This window comes from Agelaius phoeniceus, chromosome 7, assembly GCF_051311805.1.
Source record: "Agelaius phoeniceus isolate bAgePho1 chromosome 7, bAgePho1.hap1, whole genome shotgun sequence".
Lineage (NCBI taxonomy): Eukaryota > Metazoa > Chordata > Aves > Passeriformes > Icteridae > Agelaius > Agelaius phoeniceus.
In genome coordinates this window covers 6,239,745-6,250,935 of record NC_135271.1, presented here as the reverse complement: position 1 = coordinate 6,250,935, position 11,191 = coordinate 6,239,745, and the positions used below count along the sequence as shown (strand labels likewise).

At 58.4% G+C, this 11,191-nt stretch overlaps 1 non-coding gene across 1 annotated transcript; it reads left to right on the top strand.

Moving 5' to 3' along the window:
* Nucleotides 1-10,419: 10,419 nt before the first annotated feature.
* Nucleotides 10,420-10,572, top strand: LOC143694558 (5.8S ribosomal RNA). The gene has a single exon (XR_013183137.1). It is a non-coding gene; the product is annotated as a 5.8S ribosomal RNA (ribosomal RNA).
* Nucleotides 10,573-11,191: the final 619 nt, after the last annotated feature.

Sequence of the window (11,191 nt, the reverse complement as noted above, 5' to 3'; positions counted from 1 at the left end):
TGTTGAGGCATTGTCACTCATCTGGGAGATCCTGCCTTCAAAATGGCTTCTGGATTCCCAAAGAAGACCTCAACACCTTTTGTCGAGGTCTTTTGTCCAGAGAAAGACTGACATCTTTCACTGTAAGTACCCACTGGGCTGTGTTAAGGCTGCAAACTGCCCTGGTGTCCCTGCTCTCCCTGCCCCTGCTTTAGTGCAAGCAAGAAAACGCTTTAAGAAGGTAATAAGCAGAAATATTATAGTAAGGCTACGAAACGCAAGTAATAAACGACACAATTATGAAGGTTTCTTTTTAGATGAACAGAGAGGGGGAACTGTGGGAATCCACAAAACCAGAGGGTTTTGGGAAAGCTACAAAAGGCAAGCCTCAGATACAGTAGAACTGTAATTAGAGCTAAGCAGTAGCCATGATTTAGGTCAGCAGAAAATTATTTTAACTGTAGAAAAGCAAGGACAAATAGAACAATGGTCTGTGTATTAACGCTTGTCTAGAATAACTCTCTAAGCTACGGAAAAGTTTATCTAGCAAGATATTAGGAGGGTTAAAGCTTAATAATGGAGCTCTGTGCATTGTGCTTTAAGGCTTACAAGCAGGTATTGCATTCAAAATAAGCAAGTATTGTTTTAACCAAAGGTACGTGTGCTTATAGTGGTTGGATAGAACTACTGTCAATGTGCTTTTGCTTTGTGTGATTGGTCGAGAAACTTATAAAGGAAGTTGTAACATTAAGTTCTTGGTCTGCTGCCTGGGATGTGAGCTGCTGGCATCTTCCCATTGTCATAACCATGTAATGAGAGTGATCCTGGAAAATAAAGCAGCTCAAGGCAGTTCCACAGCAGTCCTGTCCCGTTTGTGATTTGTAAATAGCCCCCTGCTGGTGTCAAGACCAAGCTGCCCTTGGGCACCTGAGCATGTTGGGGGGGAGCTCAAACTCTGCCCAAAGCCCAGTGAGACAGGGCTGGTCCCAGCTGGAAGAGCTTCCAAAGCAGCTGTTCTCTCCCAGCTCCTGTGTGGGCACGGATCCAGCCCTGCAGACACAGTGTACAGCAAAGCAAGTTATCTGCTGCAGCACGTCCAGAAGAAAATGTCTCAGCACCTTTGTGTCCCAGATATCTTTTATGAAAAATCCTTTCCTTAGGATTTTTCCTCCTGAGAAGCTGAGAAGCCTCAGGAACAAAATGTAAACAATGATTATCAGCTGCTGTGGAATGCCACAGGTGGATCTTTGATTGGCCCATGTTGGATGTTTGTAATTAATGGCCAATCACAGTCAGCTGGCTCAGACAGATAGTCCAGGCCAGAAGCCTTTGTTATCATTCCTTCCTCTTCTATTCTTAGCTAGCCTTCTGATGAAATCCTTTCTTCTATTCTTTTAGTGTAGTTTTAATAAATTATATATCACAAAATAATAAATCAAGCCTGCTGAACCATGGAGTCAGATCCTCGTCTCTTCCCTCATCGTAAGACCCCTGTGAACACCATCCCACCTTTGTTCTGCAGGATGGTGGAAATCTTCCTGTGCTGGGAATTGTCCCCTGATTTTGGTTTACCATGTGTTGATGGTATCTGTCCCAAAGGAGTTGGCTTCTCTTGAAAGCTCTGGATTGGTAGGAATCTTGAGGGCTGTACAGTTCTTTCCTGCTCCCTGGAGCCAGGGCCACAAAGGTCCCTTGGTGTCTGGAGCTCACTTGACTGAAGATGCCCCAGTGCTGAGGCTCTGTCCAGGAGATCCCTCTGTTTTCTTCTCTGCAGGGGTCTGTGAGCCCAGAGAGAGAAAAGAAATGCTAATTAACAGAGAGAACTACAACTTGGACACATTCCTGTGCTCCTCCCTCTTGGTACAACGTTCCTTTCTTGCCTCTCTTGGACTCAGCCAGCAGTGATATCTCCTTGCTGTGAGTTCTCAGTGCTGTACAGGGATGGAGTCAGGGCAGTTCGGAGAGCTCCTCCCCATTCTTTGAAAAGGTCACTGCCTCAATCCAATGAACCTAAAGAGGAAAGAAATGCCCAAAGAGCAGCAATCCTCAACCATGTCACATGCAATCACGGAGAAGCTGATGGGACAGAGCCATGTGGTTGGAGTATGTGTATTGCACTCTGTATTGTTAATTTATTGGTGCTGAGTATTTCAGCAAGCAACTTCCAGGGCTTCCAGGACTGTCCTGGACAATGTGACCACAAATTGTTCACCAGTGCCACTTGTTCAAGCAAAGCCTTTCTGAACAAGCCCAACTCTGAGGCTCCAGCTGGTTTATTTTTGCCTTTCAGCTGCTTCTCTCTAAGTTCCTGTGGGAGAAGTTTCTCAACATGAAGAAGAAGGCCAGCACTGGTGGGATTTTTCTACCCAGAATTGGCCCATGTGTAGAGCTGGGGAAGACTGGTCCAAAGGTAGCCTTTTCCTGCTCTTCTCCTTTCTGTTTGATGGGAAGTTTGAAGAGGGTGTGTGCTTGTGACAGGCTTGCCTCCAGCGAAATACCTCAGTGTGCAGGTGCTGTTGTCATTGCAAGCTGCTGTTAGAGGTGGGCTGGGAGTCCTGATCTGCACTAAGCCAACACAAATAAGCTCTGCTGAAGCTGCCTAAGTGTAGCTGCCATTGCTGAAACAATGGGGGGAAGGCTGGGGACACAAAGGCACAGCATTGCCATGTGGCATTCTCCTGCTGAAGGAGCCACCTCTTGCTTTGGTGTGGTCACCATCAAATGCTCGGGGTCACAGGATTCCCTCTGGAGTGGCAGCATTGGCCTTGGAAGGCCGAGGACCTGCAGGAATTACTTCAGCTTTAGCAAAACAAATTGCCTTTATGCTTTGGGCTGGAACAATGTGTTGGAGCCTGAGGGGGTGTTAGATTTTGCAGGCTGCCAGATGTACAGGGGACTGGCCCTGGGCAGAGGGGAATGGATGTGCTTTATCTGGATCAGTGCCTTCTTGGAGGTGTGTTTAAAGCTGCTTTTCTGGCAGGACTGGCTCAGTAGAAAGCACAGTCCCAAAGGGGTAGGTGACTGAGGTGAGCTGTTGTTATGAATGAGGTCCCTATATGTCTAATTTAATAAACCAACATTAGAATTTAGCAGCAATTTGAATTGAGCAGCAATTTTATATGAAATCATGCAATCAAATATAATCAAGCAGATAGAAAATAATTTGGCAGTGGTTTGGATAAAGCATAAGCAAAACCAGTCAGGATACAGGGGGGCTTTTCTCACCCTGCCTCCCATTCAAAAGATAAAGAATCCAATCACAACTTATAGACTGGATGCTAATACATATTCATCAATAATTTTCTGTCAATCTCCTCCTATTTTTGATTCTTGAAATCTATGTCACTGTACTGCACAGTACACGCTCTGCTTGTTTCTAAGGGGTCTTTTGGTTTTGGTGGTCGCTTCCCACAAAGGCTTCTCCTCATCATCTGTCCCTTGAACAACCCCACAAGCTGCATATGCACCCCAAGTCTTGTGTTATAGAAGCCAGCATTATATTCCAAAAAGAAGCCTTATTATTTCATCGTTACCTGGAATCATCCCAATTTTGTCCATTTCAAGGCTGATTCTTTAATTATCCTGAGGCCTATTGCTTTTTGGGATGTTACTTATCTCAAACTACATCCTGCAGCCTGTTTTCTCGTGAACACCTGAAAACATCTGTTTTGTGACACTAATTCCATATCCTTTTCCTCTCTTACTTTTTAACAAATATTTTCTAAAATATTTAAAATATAGTCACAATTGTTAGCACGAATCAGATTCATCTATCACACTGTTGAGCAAGAAATTGGCAGCAAGAGGCATGTAGCACACTGGTTAAGGATTGCCCAGACAGAGCAGGGGAGAGTTTTCTCCAAGCACTGCCTCTGCTCCAGAATCATTTGCTGTTATTTTGGGCCCGTCGGTCCGCCTCGGCGGCAGCGGTGGTCCCCGGCCCGCATTGTAGAAGCCGTCCCCCCTTCCTCGGCCTTAAGCCAGGGACCCGCGTTGTGGCGGGCAGAATTTTTTGGCCCAGTTTGTTTTTTTTTTTTAATGGGCCCGGCACCCGACAAAGAGCCCCCCCGGACTGGTCCTGGGCGAGGCGGCGGCGCCTCGCCTACCTCGGTTGTGGCCGGATCGACTGAGCTGCTTATGCCGGGTGGGGCCGGGTTTGCCGCGCCGGGTCTGTTGCTTTTTGTTGAGGTGGGCGGAGTTGGGGGGGCGCCCGCCAGGCCTCCGAGGGCCTTTTTATTTTTCTCTTGCGGCCCTAAGCCGCGGCACCGAGAAGCGTTGCGACGAAGGCGCGAGTGGGATGACGGTGGGTCCGTTGTGGGGAGGCAGTGAGGCGCGTACCTCGGCCCTCCCCCCCCCCACTGGGTCCCCGGCCTCGCGGCCCCTGTGGCTAGCACGGGTTGTTGCAAAGGTGCCTCCATGTGCCTTTTCTGTCGTGCCGTCCCCCAGCTTTTTTTTCCGGAAGGGAAAGCCGACCGCCGCGAGGCCGGGAAAAAGCTGGTGGCCCATGGCACCAGGTCGGTGGCACTTTTTCTCGCACGCTCGGCCGGGTTCCCTGGGCCAGAAAGTGGAGGCGGGGCCACCGAGTCCCCCCCGGCCTGGCGGGGGCCAGTCCAGTCCCGCTGTTGCCTAGCCGAAAGGGGAGCCGTTGTTGGCTGCAGGCGGGCGGCAGCACCCCCGGCGCTTCTCTGCTGCCACGAGCAATCCGATCCGCAGGTGGGCTGGGCGGCTGTCACCATTGTCCCAGGACTGTGGCCGTGGGGCCCTTGTCGCTGTTCGCGCAGCTCCTTCCCAGAGCCGCGCCTGATCGATATGGCTTTTCAGGTGGCATCAGAGAAGGCCCCTGGCAGGCCGGCTCTCCTTCTGAGGCTTCTCTGTCATGGGGAAGCCACGGCGGGGGGTGGTCCGGTGCTCGGGCAGGGCAGTCTCCTTTCCAATTCGCTTCCCGTCGCAGGCGAGGTGTCGCCCCTCCCGCTGGCCTGGGGAAGGGCATCTTTACTGTCCCGAGCTGTCTGACGGCTGCATGGTCCCGCGAGCCTTGAGGTGTCCTTAAAAACCCACGTGAGGTGCCGGTGCCGGCCCCGGTCCGGGTAGTGCCCATGTGGGTGCCGGCCACAAGCAGCACCAGGTGGCAGTGCGGCTGGAGCTGAGCCGCGAGAAGGGGGAGAGAAGCGAGAGAGAAAAGATAGAGGGCAAAAGTGCCAGAACCCGATGGGGCATGGACGCAGGTGGAACAGAGCCCGGTCCGTGCACTCCTTCGCTGTTCCGCTGCCTGCTGCAGAGCGAGCTGCCCCGGCTGAAAAGGGGCCTCGGTGTCCAGGCCGCGCCCGCCTTGTCGGGTCGCTGCCTCCTCTAGCACATCCGGTGCGTTCTGCATGGCCCGGTGGGTGGACGCGCCGGGACGGGGTTTGCTATCTGTGAGCGGGGCCCCGCTTGGCCCAACCTCACCAGAGGCCGGTCAGCGGGTGGGTTTTTTTCGGCTTTGGTGGGGGGGCGGGTCAGCCCCAGCTGAGCCCCGTTCCATGCACCGCGCCTGTCATTTCGAGCGCAAGGCCGAGTGTCGAACCGGGGCGCGGGCCCCGGGAAAAAAAGCGAGAGAGAGAGAGAGAGAGAGATGAAGCCTCGCTCTCCATCCGAGTGGTGAAAAGCTGCGCAGCAGTCCCGGCTCCTTGCCCGCGGCGATGCGGGAAGGGCCAGCCGCTGGGGTCGGCCGTCACCGAGGGGCATCCCTCGTGCGTGGCGCCGTTCCCCATCCCAGGCGACGCCGGGCCGCGATGCGGCCAGCCGCTGTCCCTACCGCCGGCGCCCGTCACCGCCACGCTGCCGCCCGCCGCCGTGTCTTCGCCCGCGATGCTGCTCCCGCAGGTCGGAGCAGCTCAAGAAGCCCGGGGCGGTTGGGGTTTGGCGCGGGGCGGGTTTGCCGGTGGGCTGGGTGCGTCCGGGCGCTCCGTGCGGGTGCTCGCGCGACGCTTTGCGGTGCCGCCGTGGGCGGCGGCTACCTGGTTGATCCTGCCAGTAGCATATGCTTGTCTCAAAGCTTAAGCCATGCATTTCTAAGTACACACGGGAGGTACAGTGAAACTGCAAATGGCTCATTAAATCAGTTATGGTTTCTTTGGTCGCTTCTCTCCTGCTCCTTGCATAGCTGTGGTAATTCTAGAGCTAATACATGCCGACGAGCGCCAGCCTCCGGGGACACATGCATTTATCAGACCAAAACCAAGCCGGGCCCGCCCAGCAGCTTTGGTGACTCTAGATAACCTCGAGCCGATCGCACACCCCCGCGGCGGCGATGACCCATTCGAATGTCTGCCCTATCAACTTTCGATGGTACTGTCTGTGCCTACCATGGTGACCACGGGTGACGGGGAATCAGGGTTCGATTCCGGAGAGGGAGCCTGAGAAATGGCTACCACATCCAAGGAAGGCAGCAGGCACACAAATTACCCACTCCCGACCCGGGGAGGTAGTGACAAAAAATAACAATACAGGAGTCTTTTGAGGCCCTGTAATTAGAATGAGCGCACTTTAAATCCTTGAGCGAGAATCAATTGGAGGGCAAGTCTGGTGCCAGCAGCCACGGTAATTCCAGCTCCAATAGCATATGTTAAAGTTGCTGCAGTTAAAAAGCTCGTAGTTGGATCTTGGGATCGAGCTGGTGGTCTGCCGCGAGGCGAGCCACCGCCTGTCCCAGCCCCTGCTCTCGGCGCCCCCTCAATGCTCTTAGCTGAGTGTCCCGCGGGGTTCAAAGTGTTTACTTTGAGAAAATTAGAGTGTTCAAAGCAGGCCGACCGCTGGCATACTGCAGCTAGGAATAATGGAATAGGACTCCAGTTCTATTTTGTTGGTTTTCGGAAATGGGGCCATGATTAAGAGGGACGGCCGGGGGCATTCATATTGTGCCGCTAGAGGTGAAATTCTTGGACCGGCGCAAGACAGCCTAGAGCGAAAGCATTTGCCAAGAATGTTTTCATTAATCAAGAACGAAAGTTGGAGGTTCGAAGACTATCAGATACCGTCGTAGTTCTGACCATAAACGATGCCGACTGGCGATCCGGCGGCGTTATTCCCATGACCCGCCGGGCAGCTTCCGGGAAACCCAAGTCTTTGGGTTCTGGGGGAAGTATGGTTGCAAAGCTGAAACGTAAAGGAATTGACAGAAGGGCACCACCAGGAGTGGAGCCTGCGGCTTAATTTGACTCAACACGGGAAACCTCACCCAGCCTGGACACAGACAGGATTGACAGATTGAGAGCTCTTTCTCGATTCCGTGGGTGGTGGTGCATGGCCGTTCTTAGTTGGTGGAGCGATTTGCCTGGTTAATTCCGATAAGGAACGAGACTCTGGCATGCTAACTACTTACGCGACCCCCGAGCGGTCGGCGTCCAACTTATTAGAGGGACAAGTGGTGTTCAGCCACCCGAGATTGAGCAATAACAGGTCTGTGATGCCCTTAGATGTCCGGGGCCACACGCGCGCTACACTGACTGGCTCAGCTTGTGCCTACCCTCTGCTGGCAGGCGCGGGTAACCCATTGAAGCCCATTGATGATGGGGATCGGGGATTGCAATTCTTCCTCATGAAGGAGGAATTCCCAGTAAGTGCGGGTCATAAGCTCGTGTTGATTAAGTCCCTGCCCTTTGTACACACCGCCCGTCGCTACTACAGATTGGATGGTTTAGTGAGGTCCTCGGATCGGCCTCGGCGGGGTCGGCCACTGCCCTGCCGGAGTGTCGAGAAGATGGTCGAACTTGACTATCTAGAGGAAGTAAAAGTCGTAACAAGGTTTCCGTAGGTGAACCTGCGGAAGGATCATTACCGGTGGGGCTTGGCCCCGGCCGCGTTGTGCCAGGCCGTCTGGCTGGCCACATGCGCGCGGTGCCATTCGCGCGCCCGCTCCGTTTGCACGCTCGGCCCCTGACCGCCGGCCCCGGTCAGCACCGGGGCCCACACGCCCTTCCCCTTCGCCGCGCGCCACAGCCCCAGAGAGAGAGAGACTGGAGGTGTGCGGCACCTCCGGGCGCGGGCGGTCAGAATTGGGAGAGGCGGGTAAAGCCGCTCAGTGCGGCGAAGTGTGCTACGTGCGCCCCCCACCGTGCGCATGGGCGGGGCTCTCCCCATGCTACACCGTGCGTCACGGCTGGGTCTAGTAGCATGGTGTGCTCGCCGCTGTCGCAGCGGCTTGCCCTCCTGCCCCTCACACCAACCCCCCCAACCCGGCCTTGCACCGGTCTGCCGCCGGTCCGTCCCTGTCAGAGAGCAGGGGCGCGGCCGCAGGCCCCGAGCCTCTTACCGCTGCGGCCGGCGCCGCCAAACGCCGGTCGCCGGCGTGCCACGTGCGGGCACCCTGGTGCGGCTTGAGTTCTCCCGAGCTTGGCTCTCCTTGGCGTGTGCACGAGAAAGCCGCACGGGTGTCAGGAGGGAGGGGTGCTCGGCACGGCCCCTTCCCAGAGGCACGCCCATCCCTTCCCTCGCTGCTTCGCCCGTCGAGCGACGGCTGGCTGTCCGGCCGTGGCACCCATCCGCGGCCGAGGTGGAAAGGGCAAGGGAGCCGGGTGGCTGGGGGGCGCCGAGCCACGGCGGTCCTCTTGGGCGCGCAGCACCGGGCTACTGAGGGAAACCCCGGGCTCCAAGAAGGACGTGGCAGCGGTGGCGGCAGATGTTGGGCGCGCCCCCGTCGGTGCACGCTCCCCCAAAGGCAGCAGCAGGGGAGACACCCTGGCAGGGCCATGCAGGTCGTTTCCCTCACCCCAGGGCCAGGTACCTAGTGCTCCACGCCTCGGCGGTTCCCCCAGTTTTTTTCCCTCAGCGTCGTCAAATGCTACAGGTTTGCCGAAAGGGGCCAGCAAGGCCAGGTGGTGGTTTAAAGACTCCGGAGGCTCGGTGTGGCCCGCCGTTGGTGGCTGCGGTGCCGGTGGCGGTGGCGGCAGGCATGCCAGGCAGTGGCCATGTGGGGTGCCACTGAGGGGTGGGGAGCAGCCACTCCCACCGATCCCCTGCAGTGGTTGTCCTGTTGCCACCGGCTGCGCTCCTCCGTCGCCATCGTTGTCCTGCTGCGCGTTGCGGGGTTTACCCGTGCCGCTCTGGGGAGGGGTGCCCTGCACCCCCCTCTCCGTGGCCCATGGGGGCCCGCTCGCCTCGCCGTAATGGGCAACACCGGCAGAGAGTGCGCCCTCTCTGCCCTTCCTCGGCCACGGGGTCGCGGCTACCGGGGCCCACCATCACTCTCTCTCCTTGGCCCACCACCGCGGTCTCTGGCGCGCGCGGCGCCGCGTCCAGTGCCTCTCCTCCCCTCGACGGCCTTTTCTTCTCGAACGCGCACCTGCAGTGCCGTTGTCCGCTGGCCGTCCCCTGGCTCGACTGCCCACCCGCTGGTGGGGGCGAGCGCTCGGCGGGCCCTCCGGCGGCAGAGGCCCGTGAGCGCAGGTGACCCCGTGCCGAGTGGCCGTGGCGCCGCTCGATGGGTGTCCCTCCCTGTGGGGACGGTCAGCCGGAAGGCGCCCGCCATCGGCCGTCCCGTCCCGGGCTCCGCTCCTCGCATCCTCCATCGCCCTTCCCGGCCGCATGTGGGCCGCAGGAAGGCGCGCGGGGTGGCCATGGGAGTGCTTCTCCCCGCCCGGTCTCCGCGTGTAAACGAGGAGCATGGGCCTTGCCCCCTGGCTCAGCGCCGTACCGCCATAAGCCGGGGGCGTGCCCGAGGTAAGCCCCCTGGTGGTGCGACGCGGCAGTGGCGGTCCCGGGAGTGTGGCCCCGGCGGGGTGGGATCTGCCGTCCAGCAGCCCTCGGGCGCCAGCGATGGCGGCTCAGCTATCGGTGGCTCCCGCCTCCGGGGCCGGCGGCGGAGCGCGTCTGCTGGTCGCTCGCCCGCCCGGCAGGGGAGCGGTCTCGCGGGAGGTGCGTCGGTGGGGGCCAGTCGTCGTCACGGGCTGTCTCGAGCGGGGGGAAGGCCGTGCAGTGGGGGAAGAGAAAAGCCAGCTGGACAGCGGTGTGGCGGTGCTCCACGAGGCCCGCGGCTTCGGGGACCGAGGGAGAGCCGGCATGTGCGGGGGCCGACGGCTGTGCGCCCCTGGCCGTCTGCCGTGTGTGTTGTGCGTGTCGTCCCATGAAAGCGAGAAGCGGGCGGGCCACCGTGCCCTCCCGTGTTCCGGCGCGCGCCGCCTGGCCCTCCGCGCGGAGGCCGGGCCGAGCCCGGGCGCCTGGGCCGCCTCTGAAGGATGGCTATTGTGAAGTCGGCATCTCCCCTCGCAGGGGGAGGCGGTCGGGGGTGTGGGCTCCCCCGCCTCTTGGCCGGCCTTCGGAGCGTGGGTTGCTCCAGTTGTTTTTTTTTCCCTTTCCGTTTCTGAGTGCTGGTACGGTCAAAGCCAGGCGCGCGTTTGCACGTCCTCAGTGCCAGAGTAACAAAAAAAGGGGCCGCTTGGCGTGAGCGGTGCCCGAAAGCCAGACAACTCTTAGCGGTGGATCACTCGGCTTGTGCGTCGATGACGAACGCAGCTAGCTGTGAGAATTAATGTGAATTGCAGGACACATTGATCATCGACACTTCGAATGCACTTGCGGCCCCGGGTTCCTCTAGGGGCTACCCCTGTCTGAGGATCGCTTGACAATCAATGGCCGTCCGGGGGCCATGCCGGCGGCGCGGCTGGGGTCGCCTCGCGGGCCTGTCGCCTGCGGTGGGCGGCGGCAGCAGTGGCGTCCCGCCGGTGCCCAGAGGGAAGGCGGCCAGGGGTTCGGCGAGGGAAGTGTTTCCCTAGGTGGCCTCGATCCCTACCCTGCGGCCCGGCGAGCGTCATCGTCGTCGCAGTCGTCGTCGTCGTCGCCACGCAGGGCCTTCGTCCCCCTAAATGCAGACTCGGGGAGTGCTCCCTAGCTCCCCGCTCCCGGAGCGAGCCACTGGGGCGGAGCTCATCCTCGCCAGGACCGTGCCGCGGATGCGGTGGCGTGGCGGCCTGGGGAGAGCGAGAGACAGCGTCGAAAGGCGCCGCCGAGAGAAAGAGAGAGGAGGGCGAGAAGGGGAGGCGAGGCGCAGGCCTTGCCCGCGGCCTCCCCCCACTGCGTGGGCGGCTGTCTGCAGGTGGGTACCGCGGTGGTACTGTGCCATGCTGCCGCACACACGCGCAAGGTCTAGAGCGCCGGGGACGGGGGTTCCGATCCCCTCCTCCCTTCGCCCGCCCCCTCCTCTTCTGTCACAGTTTTGGGGCGTGCCGAGTGGCGCCGT